The following is a 21,724-nucleotide window of genomic DNA, read 5'->3' on the forward strand; positions in this document are numbered from 1 at the left end:
TGGGAGTCATTAGTGCCGTTTGCCAAATATTTCTGGTTCTCTTCCCTCGCAAGTATAATGCAGTAGTACAGGCAGACCGCTGAGTTACTGCGGGTTCCGTTCCAGCGGAATGGAATAATAAAGTGAATATTGAAATAAAATCAGTCACGTTCATTTTTTGGCTTCCAGTGCATAGGAAAGTTATATTTACACTGTACTATAATCTATTTGGGCTTACTTGGTAGCTCGGACGGTAAAGCATCTGCCTGCAATGCTGGAGACCCGGGTTCGATCCCTGGGTCGAGAAGATTCCCCTGGAGAAGGAAATAGCAACCCACTCCAGTATTCATGCCTGGAAAATCTCATGGACCGAGGAGCTTGGGGGCTACAGCCCATGGGGTCGCAAAGAGTAGGACACGACTGAGCGACTTCACTCTATAGTCTATTAAGTGTGCAATTGCATTATGTCCAAAAAAAAAAAAAAACAGCCAAAAACCCAATGCACATACTTTGACTAAAAGATACTTTATTGCTAAACCATCATCTGAGTCTTCAGCAAGTCATAACCTTTTCATTTTAGTCACATCAAAGATCATCGATCACAGACCACCATAACTGATATATAATAATGACAAAGTTTGAAATATCGCGAGATTTACCAAACCTTGACAGAGATATTTGCCTAAGTGCCGTGGGGAAAATGGCGTCATCAGACTTGCGCAACGCAGTGTTGCCGGCCTCCCATTGGTTAAAAATGCGGTATCTGTGAGGCACAATGATATGAGGTAAGGCTGTCCTCGGTTCCTTCACAGGCGGGAGAAGCCATGTGACTATTCACACAGTTTGGCCCTGTTCCCACCACCTCCCAGTACCCGAAGTGGCCCCTCATTTCATCAGCGTTGCCGTGTGCCAGGTTCCCCAGAGCTGCAAACGTCGTCTCCCTCAGTGACACTCAGGCAGGGGCGTCCGGGGCAAAGCTGGCTGGGTTCCAGAGGCCCAGGCTGTCTCTCAACTCACACTTAGCCGTTTCCCTCCGTGGCACCCACACGGCACCTGGGGGCAGCTTGCCGCGCTGAACTCATCACCGGGCCCCACAGGACTGGGGTAACTTGGAGCTGCTCTTTTTATCCAGCTCTATCTGTGTGACGAATTATTTCTAGGGGGTCCCAAATTGTTCCTCCTGCACTCTGGCTTCTATAGGTCGTTGCTGTTTAGATGTTAAGTCGTGTCGGACTCTTGCGACCCCATGGACCGTAGCCCGCCAGGCTTCTCTGTCCCTGGGATTTCCCAGGCAAGAGTACCGGAATGGGTTGCCATTTCCTCCTCCAGGGCGTCTTGCTGACCCAGGGAGCGATTCTGCGTCTCTTGCCTGGCAGGCGGATTCTTTTCCACTGGGCCACCTGGGAAGCCTAAAGCGTCTATAGGGCTTTCCTGTAATTCCAGAGGACAGGGCGCTGTGTTTCAGCCCTGGTGGCAGAGAGAGGCTTACCTCAGCCCCCGTGAGAAATCAGTGATTATTTTGGGATTGACATGTATACCCTGCTATGCATGGAATAGATAACTAGCGAGAGCCTTCTGTTTATCACAAGGGGCTCTGCTCAGTGCTTTGTGGTGACCTAGATGGGAAGGAAATCCAGAAGGGAGGGGAGTTGTGTATACATACGGCCTATCCACTTCGCCGTACAGCAGAAACTAGCACAATGCTGTGAAGCAACTATACCCCAATAAATTTTAAAAACTCAGAGAAAGAAAATAAGCCTTGGTGAGGGTATGGGGGGATCAGAACCCTTGTGCATTACAGAAGAGAAAGAAATATGTTTCTATGGCACCATATGGCATAGAAACCAGCAAAAAGCTCAATCTAGAGTAACCCTGTGACCCAGCCATCTCACTCCTCAGTTCACCCAAGAGAACTGAAAACACGTCCGCACAAAAACTTGTCCACAAATGTTCACAGCATTATTTATAAAAGCCAAAAAGTAGAAACAACCTAATGTCCACCAGTGGATAAACAAAATGTGGCAGATTCAAACCATGGAATATTATTTGTCCATAAAGAGTAATAAAGCATTGATGCATGCTACTGTGTGGATGAACCTTGAAGGCATGAGGCAATGTGAAAGAAGCCAGCCCCAAAAGGTCACATGTGATATGATTCTATCTGTATAAAAATGTCCAGAATAGGCAAATCCATAGGGACGGAAAACAAAGTAGTGGTTGCCTGGGAGTAAGTGAGTAAAGGGTACAGCATTTCCTCTTGGAGTGATGAAAATATTTTGGAACTTGCTAGAAATGGTGGTTACATAAGGTTGTAAATGTACACACTACTAACATGGACTTATTATATACCCCCAGGGAGCTATATTCAATGTCTCGTGATAACCTATAATGAAAAGAATATGAAAAAGAATATATATATATATGTATAACTGAATCACTTTGCTATATACCTGAAACATTGTAAATCCACTGTACTTCAATTATAAAAAAAAAGATTGTGAATGTACTAAATGCCATTGAATTGTATACTTTTAACATGGTTAATTTTATGTTATGTGAATTTCACGTCGATTTTTAAAGTATCAGTAATTAAAAATGTGTGTGGAGGAGGGAAAGGCAGGCAGGCAAGCACTGTAGAGGTGTGACGTCCAGTCCCAGAAATGCCCAGGCCCCCTGCCTGGCCCCAGATGCCTTTCTCATAATATCAGTGGAGCAGAGACTGACAGACAGTAGGTGCTGTCCTCCCTTCCACCCCACCCCCACTACCTGCTCACTATATAAAAAAGAAAGGAAAAATTCTTTTCACCCCCATCATTTCTGCACTTGAACCTTTGGACTGAGTCCTGCCTGCCCTTAGGGAGGGTCTTGTTTACCTTTGTGCCCTGACCACAAGCCTGCACTTTGGGATCTGTGTTACCTCCAGCGTCGCAGGAGAAAACGCTGCCCAGTTCTAGCTCCAACCAGTGTAATTACACATTATACCAGGTCTCACTGCCACTGTTTACAGAGCCAGCATCATAATTAACTGCTTATTAGGGTCTTTCGGGCCCAGCTGGGATTCCCCAGTCGCAGTGATCTACACCGTCTTCTGGCTATACCCCCTCCCCTGGCCATTCTGGAAACACCTGGTTTGGGTGGCCACTGGCTGGGAGTCCTCTCACATCTTGAAAAGTTTCTTCTCTGGCAGTTCCTGAGGCTGCTGGGGCTGGAAGCTCTTCTTGGGGGTGTTGAGAGGAAATACAGGCAGGGGCAACAGCTGTGACTCTAGCCATCTCTGTCCCTCTTGCCCAGAACAAGAGAACCTGTTACCTGCCGGGCATGGGATAAGGTGGTTGGAGAGATAAGTCGCTGTATCTCAGAGCCCAAGGGGCTCACAGTCTAGGTGGGGGATGAAGAAGGAGGAAGAGGTGGTCACGTCCTGTCAGATTCTGAGCAAGATCGACTATGGAATTTTGGGGGCCCAGTGCAAAATGAAGATGTGGGCCCTCTTGTTATTGAGAACTTCAAGACAGTGACAGGACATTAAGAAGCATTGCCCTTCTAAGGTCCAGGCCCTATGGAACTGTACAGGTGATGCACCCGTGAAGCTGACCCTGGCTCTGAGCCTCAGTAACAGCAAATGTGAATTGAGCACTTACTGTGTGCCCACGGCAGGAGACAGCAGGGTTTAGGGACACAGATTCCAGCTCTGCCTTTCATTTCTCTGTAATCTTGGACAAATTATGTAGTCTCTCAGTGCCTCAGCTTTGTCATCTGTAAAATGGGGATAACACTGATTAAAAGTGAAGATCTGTGCCTGGCATGTAGTAACCACTATGCAAGCATTCACTGTTATTTGCAAGGATGAATTTAGTTGATCTCCAGAACAATCTAGGGGATGGATGCTATTACTATACTCAGTTCCATGTAGGGAAACCGAGGCACACACAGGTTAGATAACTGAACCTCAGTCACTCCGAGGCAAGTCTCACATTTGAACCCAAATGCTCTAGCACCTGGGCTTTGGTGGTGATGTTGGCACAGAAGAGGGGGAAGATCAGGATGAAGAAGCAAGAGGGGAAGGCCTTGAGTCCACTCTCAGCGGTCTGGGGGGCACACAGGACATCCCGGCTGTGCCTGGCTGTGAGCCCATGCTCCTTAAACATGAATAGAATCGAAGCATGGACCCTCCTTTGTGCTGGACACTGTCTTACCACTTGATTCACATCTCAGGGTGTGTTTGATGATTTCCCTTGCAGATGAGGGCCCTCACCCAGTGCCAGGAGATGTCTCTGGGCCAGCGTCACCCAGCCAGGAAGGGGCGAGTCAGAGTCTGCCCTCTCACTTCTCTTGGATCCCAAACTCCTGGCTCTTTCCTGCCCAGCCAGCTCCCCTCCGGAAGGAAACTCTGCCCAGAAACATGCCCGGTTGGCACTGCTCAGCCTGGGAGGCTTGGTCGGCCCAGATCCTGTGAATGCCTCCCACACTGCCCTTCCTCTGGGCCATAAAGACCCCCTCCTCTCAGCCCTGCCTGACCCAGGCAGGTGAAACAGCGAGACCGCCCGAGGTATGTACTCTTCACAATGCTTACTGACAGACGGGGGACCGCTGTAGACCCCTCACCTCCATGGTCCTCTGCTCTGTGGCTCTGAATAGAGTCCCCCAAACCCAGATGTGCAAGGGGGGTGGAGCTGTGTCTCCGCAGCCGAGGGTTCCCAGGGAAAACTCTCCATGACCGCCCCCTTGGGGCTCGTGACCTGTCCACACCCAGCCTGGCCTTCAGAGAAGCCCAGGTGTGGGTGAGGTGGACGGTGAGTTTAGCTGTGGCCGTGGGGCAGGGCAGGCCTGCGAGCCCCCAGAGGAAGACGGGAACAGGGCCTAAATCAGCTGAGGCAGGCGTTTCCAGGGACAGTCCCTCCCCTACTGCAGGTCAGTTTTTCCTCTTGTGGGGGGCAGCCACGCACCCACTGCAATCTGCTTCTTTCTTTTTCATTACTTTTTATCTAAATACGATTTCGGACTTACAAAAAAGCTGCAAGGACAGTACAAAGAATTCCCGCACACCCTTCACCTGGATTCCCCAAATGTAAACACTTTATCACATTTGCCTTATTCTTTTCCATTTCTCTCTAGATAGATATACATAGAAGAGGAAGATGTAGTTTTTTTTTTTTTTAGAACTGTTTCACAGTAAGCTGCAGACATAATACTGCTTTTACCTCTAAATACTTCAGCGTGTATTGCCTAAAAACAGATGACATTCTCTTACAATATGATATCTTACAATATAATTACCAAAATCAGGGAATGAACACCAAAACAGCATTCTTATCTAATCACAGACTTTACAGGGATCTTGCCATTTGTCCCAGCAATGTCCTTTATAACACAAGGAAACTCTGGACCCCATATGGCATTCAGTTCATATCTCTCAGCCTCTTTTAATCTGCAAGTGTTCCTCAGTCTTTTTTTGTTCTTTCAAGGCATTGATGATTTTCTTGTAATATTTATTTATTTGGCTGCGATGGGTCTTAGTTGCAGCATGTGGAATTTTAAGTTGCAGCATGTGGGATCTGGTTCCCTGAAAGAAACTGAAAGTGTTACTGTTCAGTTGTGTCCAGCTCTTTGCCACTCCATGCACTGCAGCCTGCCAGGCTCCTCTGTCTGTGGGATTCTCCAGGCAAGAATACTGGAGTGGGTTGCCATTCCCTTCTCCAGAGGATATTTCCAACCCAGGGATCAAACTAGGGTCTCCTGCATTGCAGGCAGATTCTTTACCATTTGAGCCACCAGGAAAGCCCTTATTCCCTGTTCAGGGATCAACCCTGGGTCCTCTGCATTGGGAGGATGGAGTCTCGGCCACTGGACCACCAGGGAAGTCCCAAGACATTGATAATTTTTAAGAGAAGTGGTCAGTTATGTTATAGAATGCCCCCTCAGTTTGGGTTTGTCAGATATTTCTTTGTGATTATTTTCAGGTGTTACACTTTTGGCTGGATGATCATAGACATGTCCTGCATTCTTCCCAATGCATCTTAATCAATTTGCCCCACTCTGGTGATGCTGACTGTGATCACTGGGTTAAGGGACCCTTCCATATTTTAAAGCTAAAAAGCAAGCAAACAAGCACATACAGATAGCAAAGCTTGAATTCTAGTCACACCCTCTCTAGCTCCCAACTCAGAAGTCACAGAAATCTGTACCACTAATTTTTTTGCCCATTCAGAAAAATGTTAATGTATAAGTTATCTACTGCTGCATAACAAACCATCCTGAGACACAGCTGCTTTAAATGTTAACAACGGCTATACTATTGCTTATGATTCTGTGGGTCAGGAATTCAGGAGGGGCCCTGCTGGGTAGTTCTTCACCTTATGTGGCTACGCTCTCCTGGGAGCATGGCTGGGTCTAAAAGATCCAAGTTGTCCTCCCTCTCCTGTCTGGTAGTTGGTGTTGGCTGTCTGCCCGGGTGCTTGGTTTTCCTCTGTGTGGCCTTTTCAGCTGGATAGCTTGAGCTTCTTGATGTGGTGAACAGTGAAGCTGAAAGACTTCATAGGGCTGAGGTCTGGATGTTGACCTGCCTCACTTCTGCTGCATTCTGTCCTGAGACCAGCCCTGACTGAAGCAGAGGGGAGATGACCCTGCCTTTGGATGTGAGCAGGGGCACCGCCAAACTGCAAAAGAGCAAGTGAGATGGGGTTTGTTTGCTCAGCTGTCTTTGGGGATGGAGCACACCAAGGGTCCCTGCTTCCTCACCCAGAATGTACGGGATAGTGCCCAATGAGGAACTGGGCAGTCAGCCTGTGCCGTGCCTTTCCCAGAGGAGCGTCAGTCCCCGTGCTTGGGTTGTTTCCTTTTCACTCTCCTTTTCAAGTCTGTGGAATTCCGAAAGCCTTTCTGTTACACAGTGATATCTGTGGAGTGAATTTTAGATAACCGTTATATCACTACTAGGGGCAACAATCCCTTAGAAGAAATGGAGTAGCCCTTAGAGTCAACAAGAGAGTCCAAAATGCAATACTTGGGTGCAATGTCATAAATGACAGAATGATCTCAGTTCATTTCCAAGGCAAACCATTCAACATCACAGTAATCCAAGTCTATGCCCCAACCACTGATGCCAAAGAACCTGAAGTTGATCAGTTCTATGAAGACCAACAACACCAAAAAATAAAAAAGATGTTCTTTTCATCACAGGGGATTAGAATACAAAAGTAGGAAGTCAAGAGATGCCTAGAATAACAGGCAAGTTTGGCCTTGGAGTACAAAATGAAGCAGGGCAAAGGCTAACAGAGTTTTGTTAGGAGAACACACTGGTCATAGCAAACACCCCTTTCCAACAACCCAAGAGGTGATTCTGCACGTGGCCATTACCAGATGGTCAGTACCGAAATCAGATTTATGTTCTTTGCAGTCGAAGATGGAGAAGCTCTATACAGTCAGCAAAAACAAGACTGTGAGCTGATTGTGGCTCAGATTATATATATATTATATTACAAAATTCAGGTGTAAATTGAAGAAAGTAGGGAAAACCACTAGGTCATTCAAGTATGACCTAAATCAAATCCCTTTTGATTATACAGTAGAGGTGATGAATAGATTCAAGGGATTAGATCTGGTGGACAGATTGCCTGAAGAACTACCGACAGAAGTTCATAACATTGTATAGGAGGCAGTGACCAAAACCATTCCCAAGAAAAAGAGATGCAGGAAGGCAAAGTGGTTGTCTATGAAGCTTTACAAATAGCTGAGGGAAGAAAAGAAGCAAAAGGCAAAGGAGAAAGGGAAAGATATACCCAACTGAATGAAGAATTCCAGAGAATAGAAAGAAGAGATAAGAAGGATTTCTGCAATGAGCAATGCAAAGACAGAGAGGAAAACAATAGGATGGGAAAGACTAGAGATCTCTTCAACCAAATTGAAGATATCAACAGAACATTTCATGCAAGGATGAGCACATTAAGAAGAGGTAGCAAGAATACAGAGAAGAACCATACAAGAAAGGTCTTAATAACCCAGATAACCATGATGATGTGGTCACTCACCTTGAGCCAGACATACTGGAGTGTGAAATCAAATGTGCCTTAGGTAGCATCACCATGACCAAAGTTAGAGGAGGTGACAGAATTCTAGCTGAGCTATTTCAAATTCTAAAAGATGATACTGTTAAAGTGCTGCACTCAATATGTCAGCAAATTTGGAAAACTCAGCAGTGGCTGCAGTACTGGAAAAGGCCAGTTTTCATTTCAGTCCCAAAGAAGGGCAATGCCAAAGAATGTTCAAACTGCCATGCAGTTGTGCTCATTTCGTATGCTAACAAGGATATGCTCAAAATCCTTTGGTTAGGCTTCAGCAATATGCAAATTGAGAACTTCCAGATGTGCAAGCTAGCTTTAGAAAAGGCAGAAGAACCAGAGATCAAATTGCGAACGTTTGTTGGATCATGGAGAAAACAAGTGAATTCCAGAAAAACATCTCCTTCATTGACTATGCTAAAGCCTTGACTGTGTATCACAACAAATTGTGGAAAATTTTTATAGAGATGGGAGTACCACACCTCCTCACCTGTCTCCTATATCTCCTGTATACAGGCCAAGAAGCAACAGTTAGAAACTTACATGAAATAATGAACTGGTTTAAAATTGGGAAAGGAGTAGTCAAGGCTGTATATTGTCACCCTGCTTATTTAACTTCTATGCAGAGTACATCATGCAAAATACTGGGCTGGATGAATCACAGGCTGGAATCAAGATTGCTGGGAGAAATAGCAACAACCTCAGATATGCAGATGATATCACTCTAATGGCAGAAAGTGAAGAGAAACTAAAGAGCCTCTTGATGAGGGTGAAGAGGAGAGTCAAAAGGCTGGCTTGAAACTCAACATTCAAAAAACTAAGAGCATGTCATCCAGTCTCATCACTTAATGGCAAATAGAAGGGGGAAATGTGGAAACAGAGACAGATTTTATTTTCTTGGACTCCAAAATCACTGCGGATGCTGATTGAAGCCATGAAATTAAAAGACTTGCTCCTTTGAAGAAGAGCTATGACAGACCTAGACAGCGTATTAAAAAGCAGAGACAGCACTTTGCCGACAAAAGTCCATATAGTCAAAGCTATGGTTTTCCAGTAGTCACATATGGATTTGAGAGTTGGACCATAAAGAAGGCTGAGCGCCAAAGAATTGATGCTTTCAAACTGTGGTGCTGGAGAAGACTGTTGAGAGTCCCTTGGACTATAAGGAGATCAAACCGGTCAATCCTAAAGGAAATCAACCAATATTCATTGGAAGGACTGATGCTGAAGCTGAAGCTCGAATACTTCGGCCACCTGATGGGAAGAGCCAGCTCGTTGGAAAAAACCCTGATGATAGGAAAGACTGAAGGCAAAAGGAGAAGAGGCTGACAGAGGATGAGATGGTTAGATAGCATCACTGACTCAATGGACGTGAATTTGACAAGACTCTGGGGAGTAGTGGAGGACAGAAGAGCCTTGTGTGCTGTAGTCCATGGGGTGGAAAAGAGTCAGACACTACTTAGCAAGTAAACAACAACATCTATGGAGCATCTACTATGTCTGCAGGGCTCAGTGCTGAGGATGGAGGCATGAAAATGAGTTAGTCCTTGCTCTCTGGGAGGTCACCATCTAGAGATAAAACCGACCTGTAAACAAACCATTGCAGGTGGTTGTCAAGAATGTAGGTGTGTCAAGGGTGGAATCCAGAGGAAAGGGGCGCTGAGTGTGCCTGGGGTAGGGGTGGAGTTGGGGTGGAGTGAGGGGTGCTGGGGATGGGTCACAGAAGAAACCATGTAAGAGTGGACCCTAAGGATGGAGTGGATGGGCAATTCAGGCAGAGGGGCAGCCTAAGATGGGCAGTGGGTGTATTTGGGGAATTACCCCTACCCAGGAGTCAGCAGGGTGTGGTGAGGCCCAGGGGAGAGTGCAGAGGTAAGACTGAGGGGTAATCATTCCTAGAATCTACAACCTACCAGCACTGGTATTTCCACCTCCTTCCCTCTTTCCCCTAAGAGTGTTTGTCAGCCCAGTTCTAAGACCTGAACCTGGAGACTCAGCAGAACCTCCATCCAATGGAGACATGGGACAAATGAGGAGGGTGGAGAGGACTTGGTAGAGAAACTAATTTCATTTACATATCTAAGAGCTGGGACAATGAGAAAGGACAAGCTGTCGGGAGTTTAGAAGTTTGGAATGGGGGATGCAAAAATGGGGGAAGGAGGGGACAGCTTGTATTCAGTGTTGCCATGGGGTTTGGACTCTATACAGTAAGGATTTGATTACTGTTTGATAGCTAGACGGCAGTTCTTCTCATGCAACTAAGTCATAGAAGGAGCCATATGGGGACCCATAATTTATATGGGTTACATATTTTTATACACAAACACAATAGTCATGAGGGAGGTCACAGATTTAAAAGGAATGTATTCTTGAAGATCTTTACATAATGAAAACCTCAACTAATCCAAGCATAGCCCTGAAAGGGGTGGTAAGCCTGTCTGTTTATATCCATTAAAACGTCTCTAACACATGGCAACTGTGCGCCACCGTTTAAATTTTACTCGAGCCACTCGGTTTTGAAATGATGCAATTACTGATGTCTTTTTTTTTTTTAAACTGCAGAAATTTGCATGCTTCTACGTTTTGCACCTAACAGGAGGCTTTATTTCATACATACTTTTATGTTGCAGTATTTCTGATTTCAGATTCTCTCTTTCCAATGTTAGACCCACCCACACAAAGAGGGGAGACAATGCAGTGGGGAGGGTGTCTTGGGAAGAATCCTGTGGTTAAGAGGGGACCCCTGAGGGTTTCTGATGCTGTCTTCACTGAATGAGACAATAAACACTCTCAAAACAAAATAGGGTTCTGTTTCCAAAATGTTACAATGAAAGGCAATGAAAGGTAATAGAGGGAAATCCCTACTTGAACTCAGACAGGTGGGCTGATTTTCCAGTTTAGGCCAAATAACACAGCAGTGGAGAACTTAGGTTTTTTTAGTCCTTGCCACCTGCCAGCTTTCTGACCTTGGGAGACTCAGTTTCCTCTTTTGCAAAAAGTTGTTACTAATAGCCACCTCAAGGTGGAGATAATATGTAGCAAGGTTCTTAGCACAGGGCCAGGCTCAGTAAATTCTCAGTAACAGGTAACCATCACAATTTATTGTTGTTTAGTTGCTAAGTTGTGTCTCACTCTGCAACTGTAGCCTACCAGGCTCCTCTGTCCATGCTATTTTCCAGGCAAGAATATTGAACTGGATTGTCATTTCCTCCTCCAAAGTATCTTCCCAACCCAGAGATTGAACCCACGTCTCCTGCATTGGCAGGCAAATTCTTTACCACTAAGCCACCTGGGAAGCTCTAGCCATCATAGTTACTGTTGCAACATCACCTTGGCCTCCATGCCTTACTTACCTGTTGATGATGTTTTCCCAGCCAGACAGTAAGTCCCTGGGGCTCTCTGGTGTTTACAATCCCAGCCCAGCACACAGAGCCGACCCACGGCATGCAGAGTGTCTGTTGGACTCCACACAAGTCACCCCACACAGACCATGCAGGGAGGGGGTGTGGATGGAGGAGGCATTTTATATGCCCTTAGAGCTCTTTCCCCTCTTCCTTCCATATTCCAATCCCAGGAGCTTCCTTGCTCTTTCTGGAGTGGGGATGGGGGAAGCAACCCCCACCTTCTCCATTTCAGAGGTGCAACCCTCCTTTCTCTGGGCCCCACCCTTCTACTCTAGGGTAGATGGAACACTGATAAAAGTCACTTACCCCCAGGCACTGGGGACTCAAAGGGGCAGATTTGCATTAAAAAAAAATCACAGAGGAGCAAGGGCCTGCGGAACAGAGAGCAAGTGCTCTCTAATGCTCATGTTAATGAAGGAAATGTGGAGACTTGGGCCGACTATCTAGGGTGACTTTCTGAAAGAGAATAATCTCCTACCTGCTCAGCCTACAGCGGGCTGGTGCTGTCAGCACCCTAAGTATCAGTTTCCGTCCCTAAACAAAGGTTAACTGAGACCACAACTTGGAAAGGAAAGATAAGAACGTTTACAGCACCTGTTGCATCTCTGAATCTTGCCAAATTTCCCAACCCCCAGCATTACTGTGACTGTGACCTCCATTTTGCAGATTAGGAAACTCCTGCCCAGAGAGGTTAAGTGACTGACTGGAGAACACACAGCCTATAAGGCTTCAGAGCTGGTATCCAGACCTGATCTATGCCACGCTTAGGAAGGCCAGTGTGCTTCGTCGCATCTTCCCCTCCAGCAGAGGCCGACTCAGAGGAATGGAATGTCTGACATTCAAGGGCCTCTCTGGCTCCTCCAGAAGCTCCTGGGGGATCTTGACTCACGTGCAGGAAGTCAGTCCCCTCAACCTCCATGCCCCCAGCCTGCTGGCCTGCCTCCTCCCCAGATCCACCAGATGTCTCAGCGTTCTCAGAACCCACCTTGCCCTCCTCCTGGAGCTTTAGTACATTATGTCCCTGAGTCTGATTTTCCCTTTCCCCACCCCTTTTCCCTTGAAAACTCCACCTTCTCAATGATCCAGACTAAGTGTCTCCCTGAGCCTACACATATAACTCACACCCTTGTTTTTTTCTTCCATTCAAGCAAGACTGCCATGTACCTTTCTACAGGTTGTATACTGCACAACTCCAGAGGGACGGTTTGCAAAGATCACAGTGGCATTGCCTGGAGAATGCCCATGCACAGAGAAGCCTGGCAGGCTACAGTCCATGGAGTCACAAAGAGTCAGACACGACTGAGCAACTAAGCACAGCACAGCACAGCGCAGAAGTTCAATAATGTCTGTTTGTGGCTACAAATCTGAGGGTAAGGAGGAAAGCATATCATCACCACACCCAGTGCCTAGGACAGGGCCTTAGCCTTAGAGTGTGTTAGTGACTCAGTCGCATCCTGCGGTAGCCCGTCAGGCTCCTCTGTCCATGGGATTTTCCAGGCAAGAATACTGGAGTGGGTTGCCATTCCCTTCTCCAAAGGATCTTCCCAACCCAGGGATTGAACCCGGGTCTCCTGCATTGCAGGCAGATTCTTTACCATCTGAGCCACCAGGGGAGCCCCTACTGCTTATCAAATTTTGAATGAATGAATCTTAAGTGATACAACTGTAACATTCAGAGACACCCCCCCTCCCAATACCCCAGTACTTGACCTTCCAAACAAGTGTTTCCCCTGCCATAGCCACCCCTCCAGGGACTTACTCACTTATTCCAGGAAAGCTCCCAATGCTTGTAGCCCTTTTGGAACTCCTCTCTGGGGATTTCCTTCAGAGAAAGGCTCCAAGTCACCCCTGCTCATTATTTTGCAATCAAGATCTTTTCTCATCCAAAGTGATCCCAGCCAGCTTCATCTCCTACCTTGTTCATCAGACCTGGCTCCATTTAACCTTGGGCTCCATCCAGAAAGCAGTCCACTCTCCAAGAGTGAGGGCCTGCTGGCCGCTGAGGAAAGCCAGGACAAATTGTTGAGGCGCCGAAGGCTCATCAGCATCCAGTTCCTGAAATACCCTGCCAGGGCTGCTGTTCCCCAGGCGGGCTGGCTGGTCAAGGGTCGGGCTTCCCGGGGGCCTCCTTTGAAGGAGTATGCTTTCTTCGCCATATATGTTCTGGTGTGCAGACTTTGAAAATCCATTTCTAATTTCCAGACTTGTCAGGAATTTGCCGAGTGTTAGTTACTGAGCGTTCATTGGGTGCTACAGTATTTTATGAAAATTGTCTTCTTCAATCCTTGTAACCATTGGGTGGGATGGATCTAACTTTTCCCATCTTACAGATGAGGAAACTGAGGCTTGGAGAGGTAAAGAGACCTACCTACTCAGGGGCTGTACTGGGTGACTGAGGAGCTGAGATAAGGACCCGGGTCTGTTTGCCTTCAAAGCCAAACTGTTTGGTTTTGTCTTTTTACCATAAGCACCAGCCTTGCCATTTTGCCCTTCAGATACTGTTTTTTGTGCTGTTCTACCATCTTAGAGGCAGAAATCTGGATTTCATGTGATTCACCCTTTGTGGAGGCATTCACGGCTCTTCTCTTTCGCCAGCAGAAAGTGCTAGGCTCCTGCCTCCAGTGCTCCTCTGCTAGGGTTCATTTGTGTAAATCCTCCACACTCCTCCCTGGTCTCTGGTTGGGTCAGGGATGCTGTTACTAGGTATGAAACCAGGATCAAAATGTGGCCCATATTTAGTATTAGGCTCTGAAACAGGTAAAACTGGATTTTTTTTTTTTCAATTAGATACTACAGCTCTTCACCCTTGCATATTCAAAAGTGTGGGTCACAGAACATTAGTGATACATTTTAGGTGTTTATTAATTTCTGTCCTGGCTCTGTCCTTCATATTCAGTACATTTCAAACATTCTGAGGATTGAAGACTCAGTCAATATCTCCTAAGTACTCCTTCATGTTCTAGAACAGGGGTCAGCAATCTATAGCCCTTGGGCCAAATCTAAACAGACACTTGTTTTTGTAAATAAAGTTTTATTGGAACACAGCCACCCCCATTTGTTTACAGAATGTCTGTGGCTGTTTCCATGCCATAAGGGCAGAGTTGAGTAGTTAACCATATGACCCTCAAGGCTGAAAATATTTACCCTCTGACTCTTTACTGAAAAAATGCTGTGACCCCTGTTCTAGAAGATAATGGACGATTTTCTGACTGCCCAGTCTGTGAACCCCCATCTTATATTAAAGAATCTCCCATCTAATGAGGTAGGGTTCACTGTCTGCCAGAGAACCTGAAAACACAGATACTCACTGCAGTGGGTTGAATAGTGATCCCCAAAGATATGTCCACACCCTAAACCTCCAGAATCTGTGAATCTGATCTGATTTGATAAGAGGGTCTTTGCAAAAGCACTTAAGTTAAGGATCTTGAGATGATGTCTTCCCAGATTATCCAAATGGGCCCTAAATCCAATGGCAGATATCCTTATAAAGAGACACGCAGAGGGGAGACACAGAGAGAAAAGTGGGAAAGGCCATGTGAAGACAGGAGCAGAGACTGGAGTGATGTAGCCACAAGGAATGGTAACAGCCCCCAGAAGTCAGAAGAGGCAGGGAAGAATTCTCCCCTAGAAACTCCAGAGGAAGGGAAGCCCTGCAAACCCCTGGAATTTGGACTTCAAGTCCACAGAACTCTGAGAGAACAAACTTCCACCTGATTGCTGGTTATTTGTTAGAGAGCCACAGGAAACTAATAAACTCACTTTCCCAGCTTCCCTTGCAGCTAAGCAGAGACAAACGACTTGACTCTACCAATCAGATGCACCTTCCTGCGTTAAATGGAAGCTAATGGTGGGAGGAAGCAGGGGCCACACTTCTCCCAGGGCCTTCTCATGCTGGCAAGGATGGCATTAGGGGCAGCTCTATGGTATTTCAGGGTTTCCCTGGTGGCTCAGATGGTAAAGAATCTCCCTGCAATGTGGGAGACCCAGGTTCAATCCCTGGGTCGGGAAGATCCCCTGGAGGAGAGCATGGCAACCCACTCCAGTATTCTTGCTGGGAGAATCCCATGGACAGAGGAGCCTGGCGGGCTGCAGTCTGTGGGGTTGCAAAGAGTCGGACATGGCTGAGTGAATAAGCACAGCACAGCACAGCACAGCACCATGGTATTTTCAGGGCTACCAGTGGCTGCAGTTTTCATGGCATTGGCCAGTGTCCAGAATTGTTAGTGATGACAGGGCATGTTATTGTATCTGTGCCAGAGAGGACAGTAGCAACATCATTACTGGATGGCTTTGTGGGTAATTTAGGATGTAACTTATGCCTGCACAAGCTCCAGGCTTAATTCACCAACTGGAAATTCTGCAAGCTATCCCCTATCCTCGGGACTCATTTATTTTGTGATACAATTAGCCAGAGTTTGTGTCTGTTGTCTTCAGGGCTGCACTAAGGGGCCTCCGCTCAGTGCAGAAGGACCAATGGTTCACTCCTCTTCCCAGCTCTTTTTTCAGCAGTGTCACGTTGGTAGCTTGCAAGTGTCAGTGATGGGAGTGTTTACACTATGGAAATTGGCAAGTGCTACAAATCAGAGCTTTTTGTTTCTCAAGGAGCTGATTTATCAGCAGTAACACTGGATGTTTCCAACTAAAGCTCTGATTGATGGAGTATCTCATTTCACCCTTGTATCTAACTGATAAGACTTTATCATTGTCTTTCTACAATGAGCAGTCTAAGAGAGATGAAGGGATTGTTCAAAGTCATACATCTATGAGGTGATAAATTAGGGGTCTGAACTTTTGATTTCCCATCCTCTAAATCAAAATAAGGGTAATGACCACTTTTTTTTTTTTTAAGTGAAGTTTTAAAGCTAGGCTGCACCAAAAAAGCAAACAATAAAAACCACACAAACCTCCACAATACCCAAGGGACACTGTCTGGCCTAAACTCATCCAAATCACCCAGGGTCTTGCAGAAGAAGGGTCCCTTCTGGCAGAAAGTTTTCAGGTGAAACTTTGGCTTCAGAGGCATTTCAGTTGGACCTGAAGCACAGTCTACCTTGCAGTTAAAACTCCCTTGACGCTTTCAGTGAAGAAGGTGACAGCCCTCCACGTTTGGAGAGAAATAGACAGCAGGTGCAATGAACAGGCTTGAGGGAAGCAGACAGTCTCACCTTGATGCTCTGAGTCCAGGTCTCGTGCTGTGGGCACTGACAGATTTACCATTAGCAGGATCCATCGAGAGCCTCGGAGTCTCATCTCCAAGAGAGAGATTTATAATGCCCACACAGCTGTTAGACCACGGCTCCAGCCAGATACCATGTCCTGGGCAGCTTCCTGTCAGAAGACACATCCTTACTGGGAGAGGCGGGGAAGGCCGCCCCCACCCCCTGTCCTCCACTGTCCTGACTTCATCCCTGCTCATCTCCTCTCTGCCAGGACCACACCTAGGGAGCTGTAGGACCAGGCTGCTTCCTGACCCCTGACCAGAGAGAAACCCATGAGAACCTTTAGTGGGCCCAGAGACCCAAGGCCAAAATGACCAGCCCCTTCCCTTCCTCCTTCCTTTTCCTCAGAAACCTTCCTCAAGCAATCCTGTGGGCCTCTGCAGCTGCAGGTTGAATGTAAGAGCAGGGAGGCCCATTTCTGTCAGGAAACAGCCCCCTGGGGACTTCTTAACTGGTAGCTGGTGTCCCAGAGGCCCTTGTGCTAATCTGGTGTGATGCTGGGTGAGTCATCTTACCTCAGAGAGGCTCCCGAGGAACCAGGCTGCACCTCAGTCTTCCAAGACTAGGTTAACTGTCAGGGACACCCTCCCAACTTGACAACTCAGCAAGGTTTTTCTTCTATTCTTATTTGTTCATCTGGGCTCAGAAAGCCCTCCCCTGTCACCCCGTGTCTCTGGGGACCACCACAGGAGTTCTAAGACTCTGGAGTTGGGTCTGCTCTCCCCAGAGGCCCATCTTACCAGGGAAGCACCAGAGAGGGATATGTCAGCCTCTGCTTGGACATGGTGAACAGACTACATCCGTTACCACCATTCCTGGAATCCTCTCCTAGACAGTGGCCCAGTCCTGTTTCCCAGGATGTGGCACATAGGTGGTTCTTTGTAAGCATCTGAGGACTGAACAACCCCGTGACTCACCATTATCATTTCAATCATGTCAAACCAGTCTATTTACTGATTGCATTGATTCAACCAACAGAGCTGCCATTTTGGGCCTCTTACTATAGGCCTACAGCCTGATATTTGTCATCTCAAGAGAATGTATTACTGCAACATCATTTATTCAGGCCCACACAGCTGAGATTCAGCAGAGGGGGTATTGGAACTCAGGTTTATAGAACTCTGGGTTTCCCTCCAAACTCAGTTCCTTTCCAGGATACCTGCTCCCATCAAGCCGATCATCAATGTCGGGGTCTGCAGACACACAGTCTTAGTCCAGATCCTTTAGAGAGTAAATTTTTGAAATTTCCATCTTGGAAATTCCCTGGCAGTCCAGTGGTTAGGACTCTGAGCTTTCACTGCTGAGGGCCCAGCTTCGATCCCTGGCTGAGAAACTAAAATCTCACAAGCCATTGTGGTGTGGCCAAAACCCGACCCCCAAACCAGTAATTAATTAATTTTTTTAAAAGTTCTATATTGAAGTCAGACATTCTTGATACAGGGGTTCTCAGAACCTCTTCCGCCCACATCTCCAAGGCTCCCCAGGAATCTAGGAGACAGTGAGCTCTTACCAGGAAATCTTGTCACTGTTTCTATGGAGTTGCTCTCCTCCCTTAGCTGCAGTGGCCTGGAGGGTCCAGGAGTGTGGGGTGAGTTTTCTTCGCCCCCTCAGATCTTTGAGATTCTTGGGATCTCCATTGCTTGGGAAGTAGTCTTTTCACAGGGAGGTGATGATGATGATGGTGGGATTATGACTCTTATGATTACTACTGCTTGGGTATGTGCCATATACTGTGCTACACTGTGCCACTTCTAATTAGTCTTTAATGAACCCTGTGCCAAAGGGCACTATCCCCATTTCACAGATGAGAAAACTGAGGTTCCTGTCACAGGACTCAAATCTTATTCCAACCAGTAAGCCGCCTCTCTTACTCCTTGATACACGGATGCCTCTGGACAAAGCTGACTATAGACGAGCCTTCCAGAACTGATCTTGCAACCTGCCTCCTCCTTGGCTCACAGGACTTGGCCCTGGAGACATCAATAAGAGACTCAGTTCACTTCTGTCCAGAAGCCAGCAGGGCCTCCTTGCCCCCAGGTAAGTGGGGCCCAGCGTGGGGCCAAGGCTTCCTTGAGCCTCCCTTTGACCTGTCAGTGGACTCCTTCACATCACCCCAGTTTTCCTGTGTTTAGAAAGAAGGCTAATCACAGCTAAGCGGTTTGAAGTCCTGGTCTGAAAAGCATCATTATTATTTGCTTGAGGATCTTGGCATCTCAGGGCCTGAAGAAAAAGAACAACAACAACAAAATAAAACCACATTGATTTCTCATGCAAATTGGGTTTGAAGAGGATCCCGAGCTCTGGCTTCTGAGTTCCCAGTCACCCACAGAGGAAGGCACACCCCAGGGGGGCTGTTGCCCTGGGCAAAGAATTTCCTCTCATCAAGACAAAACACCAGATATGGTCATTTCCCGCTCTCAGACCCCACCGGAGGCCTGCCCCAGGAATGTGCAGCCTCAACCTCAAGTCAAAGCAGAATTCCCGTGTCTGTGATCACAGGGCTATTCTCTCCCTCCCTCCCCTTCCCTGCCACTGCCTCTTCCCACCATGTGTGTACACACATGTGCTTGCGTACACAGGCACACGTGTGCGCTCACAAGCACACACAGTTCTCACACAGACACACATCCATTTACAGACACTCACATACACACACACTCACTCACTCCCTCACTAGCCCTTCCCTGTCAGTACTTGTTTCTCTCTGGCATCATTTTCCTCGACGTTTTCTTTGTGGTTTTGCCTGCTAATCACCCCCGCTCCCAAGACCCTGGGATCTTCAGCCAAGATGTCGAAATACCTGATATATTTGCTCAGAGAGACAAGAGCAAATGCACCTCGGGTTTGTTGGAGACTTGCTTCTTGTAAGTCGGCTATCAACTTCACCCTGCCCCCACCCTGCCAGAAAAAACAAAGGGAAGGAAGTGGATTCTTTAAGGCCTTCTCCCTTCCTGGCACTGGGCACAGCCTTCTCACCCTCTCAGCCACCCTCAGAGATCCAGATTATTTTTCCCATGTTTCAGACGAGGAAATCAAGGAGCAGAGAACTTGGTAACTCGTGTTAGGTTAATGAATCCTTTCAAAAAGTATTTAGTGAGTACCTACTGGGTGCCAGGCCCTGTCTTGGCAGTGAGGAATGCCACATTTGGACAGGACAAAGAGCCTGGCCCTTGGGCGCACACCCACAAGGCTGGCGAGTTGGAGGAGAACGAGGGGTCCCCTCCGGTTTCTCTAATTCCAGGTCCTTAATTGTTCTGTGTCCCTGCAGGACCACTTTTGAGTGCCTTAGTCACTTTTGCCTTTGTGGGTTCCTTCCTCCATAATTATATTTTATGCCTGCTTTGGTATAAAGACAAATATAATCCAGGCCAAATTCAAAAGTAAAACATTGTCGTCAACTCCTAAAGTCAGGTTTTTTTGCTTCTGATTTTCAAAGAAATGAAGACATTTTCGTGGGTCCTAGACATTGTGCTGCTGCACACAGTGGGTCCACTGGGGCTCTGTGTCCCTGAACACCAGCGTGGGGTTACTTCCCCTCAAAAAGTGAGCCTTGAGATTGTTCACCACACCTGAAAGGTGAAAATACCCAGTTAGCTATCAACAGGGAGATAAGCAAAATGTGGTCCATCCAGACAATGAAATACCATTCAGCCATAAAAAGGAATGGAGCACTGACACCTTACAACATAGAAGAGCTTTGAAGGCTTGATGCTCAGCGAAAGGAGCCAGTCTCCAGAGGCCTCATGTTGTAGGAGTCCATCCATCCTAAATGCCCAGAGTCGGTAAATCCAGAGAGATAGAGAGCAGAGTAGTGGTTGCCAGAGGCTGGGGGTGCGGGGATGATGGGGAGGGCGTGACCCCTTAACAGGTGCAGAATTTCCTTTTGGGGTTGATCAAAACATTTCAAAACTAGATCAGGTTGGTTGCACGACCTTTTGAATGCACTTAATACCATTGAACTGAACACTTAACAATTGTTCATTTTATGTTCTGTGAATTCCATCTCAATTAAAACAAAATAACACTGGTGCCTGATATTTCCCACTCTAACTCACACTGGAGGCTCTGGGTAGGAGCTGCCGGCCATTCCTCCGGTATTTCTACTCCTGTCTCCCTCTTCTTGAGTCATGGCCTTTTGCTGACGTGATAAAAATGACCTTGGCCCAGGAAGCCTGGCTGTGCTTCCCATGTCCCCTGGGGCCATAGGCCAGAGATTGCACGTGGTGACCCCAGGGCCCAGTTTGGCCTGCTGACATATTTTCCTTGGCCCTTCCAGTGTTCTTAAGAATTTCCAATAGGTGCCAACATTTCAAAACCAAGAGATTTCACATGAAACAGACATGCATATTTCCAGCTCCTCAGGAGAATTTTAGTATATGCACTGCTGAAGCGAGCACTCTGGAGAATTTTAGAGGCGTTCATCACTCTGAGCACCCGTTCCCTTATGGCTCTGGGAAATAGGCTGTTGCTGTCGCCTCATTAGAGGGACCCCTTCTCTCCAGTTTGCCACATTCCCCAACCCTCCTCGTCATCTTGGACACCATTTGTTTCTCCTGGCTGACCCCTTTGGCAGTGGAGTTTGTGACCCCAGCCTTAGGCAAATAACCCAACCTCTCCAGACCCTCTCAGCAAAATCAGACAGGTGGATTTGGCAATCGTTAAGGGTCTTTTCAGCTGACAGAGTCTGTGATTCTTAGCAGCAAACTGATGTCTACCTACAACTTTGCTGGACCCAGGAGTCCACCTGATGTGAAGGTTTGGGGGTGGAGAGTGAGAAGTTGTTCAAGGATGCTACTGGTGCTATGCATAGAATCCCTTTATTGAAACGATATGCCTCTTCCCCCACCCCCAATCTAGGAGGAACTGGGAGTGTTAACTGCCCTTGAGAGGCATCCATTGGTCACCATCACTGTCTCCCCTTCCAGGACTGCACAATTTAGCAAAAAACAAAAACAGCTAGCACCCAGTTCATTTGGAGTTCCAAAGGAACAGTGAATATTTTTAGTATAAGTACATCCCATGCAATGCCTGGGATGTACTTACACAAACAAGGCAGCTTGTGTTTTAT

At 47.0% G+C, this 21,724-nt stretch overlaps 1 long non-coding RNA gene across 1 annotated transcript; it reads right to left on the reverse strand.

Moving 5' to 3' along the window:
* Positions 1 to 3,531: 3,531 nt before the first annotated feature.
* Positions 3,532 to 18,335, reverse strand: LOC110122421 (uncharacterized). Its single transcript, XR_002309237.2, has 3 exons — positions 18,167 to 18,335; positions 16,603 to 16,765; positions 3,532 to 3,732 (listed from the first exon to the last, which is right to left on the reverse strand). It is a non-coding gene; the product is annotated as an uncharacterized lncRNA (long non-coding RNA).
* Positions 18,336 to 21,724: the final 3,389 nt, after the last annotated feature.

Source organism: Odocoileus virginianus, chromosome 12 (assembly GCF_023699985.2).
Source record: "Odocoileus virginianus isolate 20LAN1187 ecotype Illinois chromosome 12, Ovbor_1.2, whole genome shotgun sequence".
Lineage (NCBI taxonomy): Eukaryota > Metazoa > Chordata > Mammalia > Artiodactyla > Cervidae > Odocoileus > Odocoileus virginianus.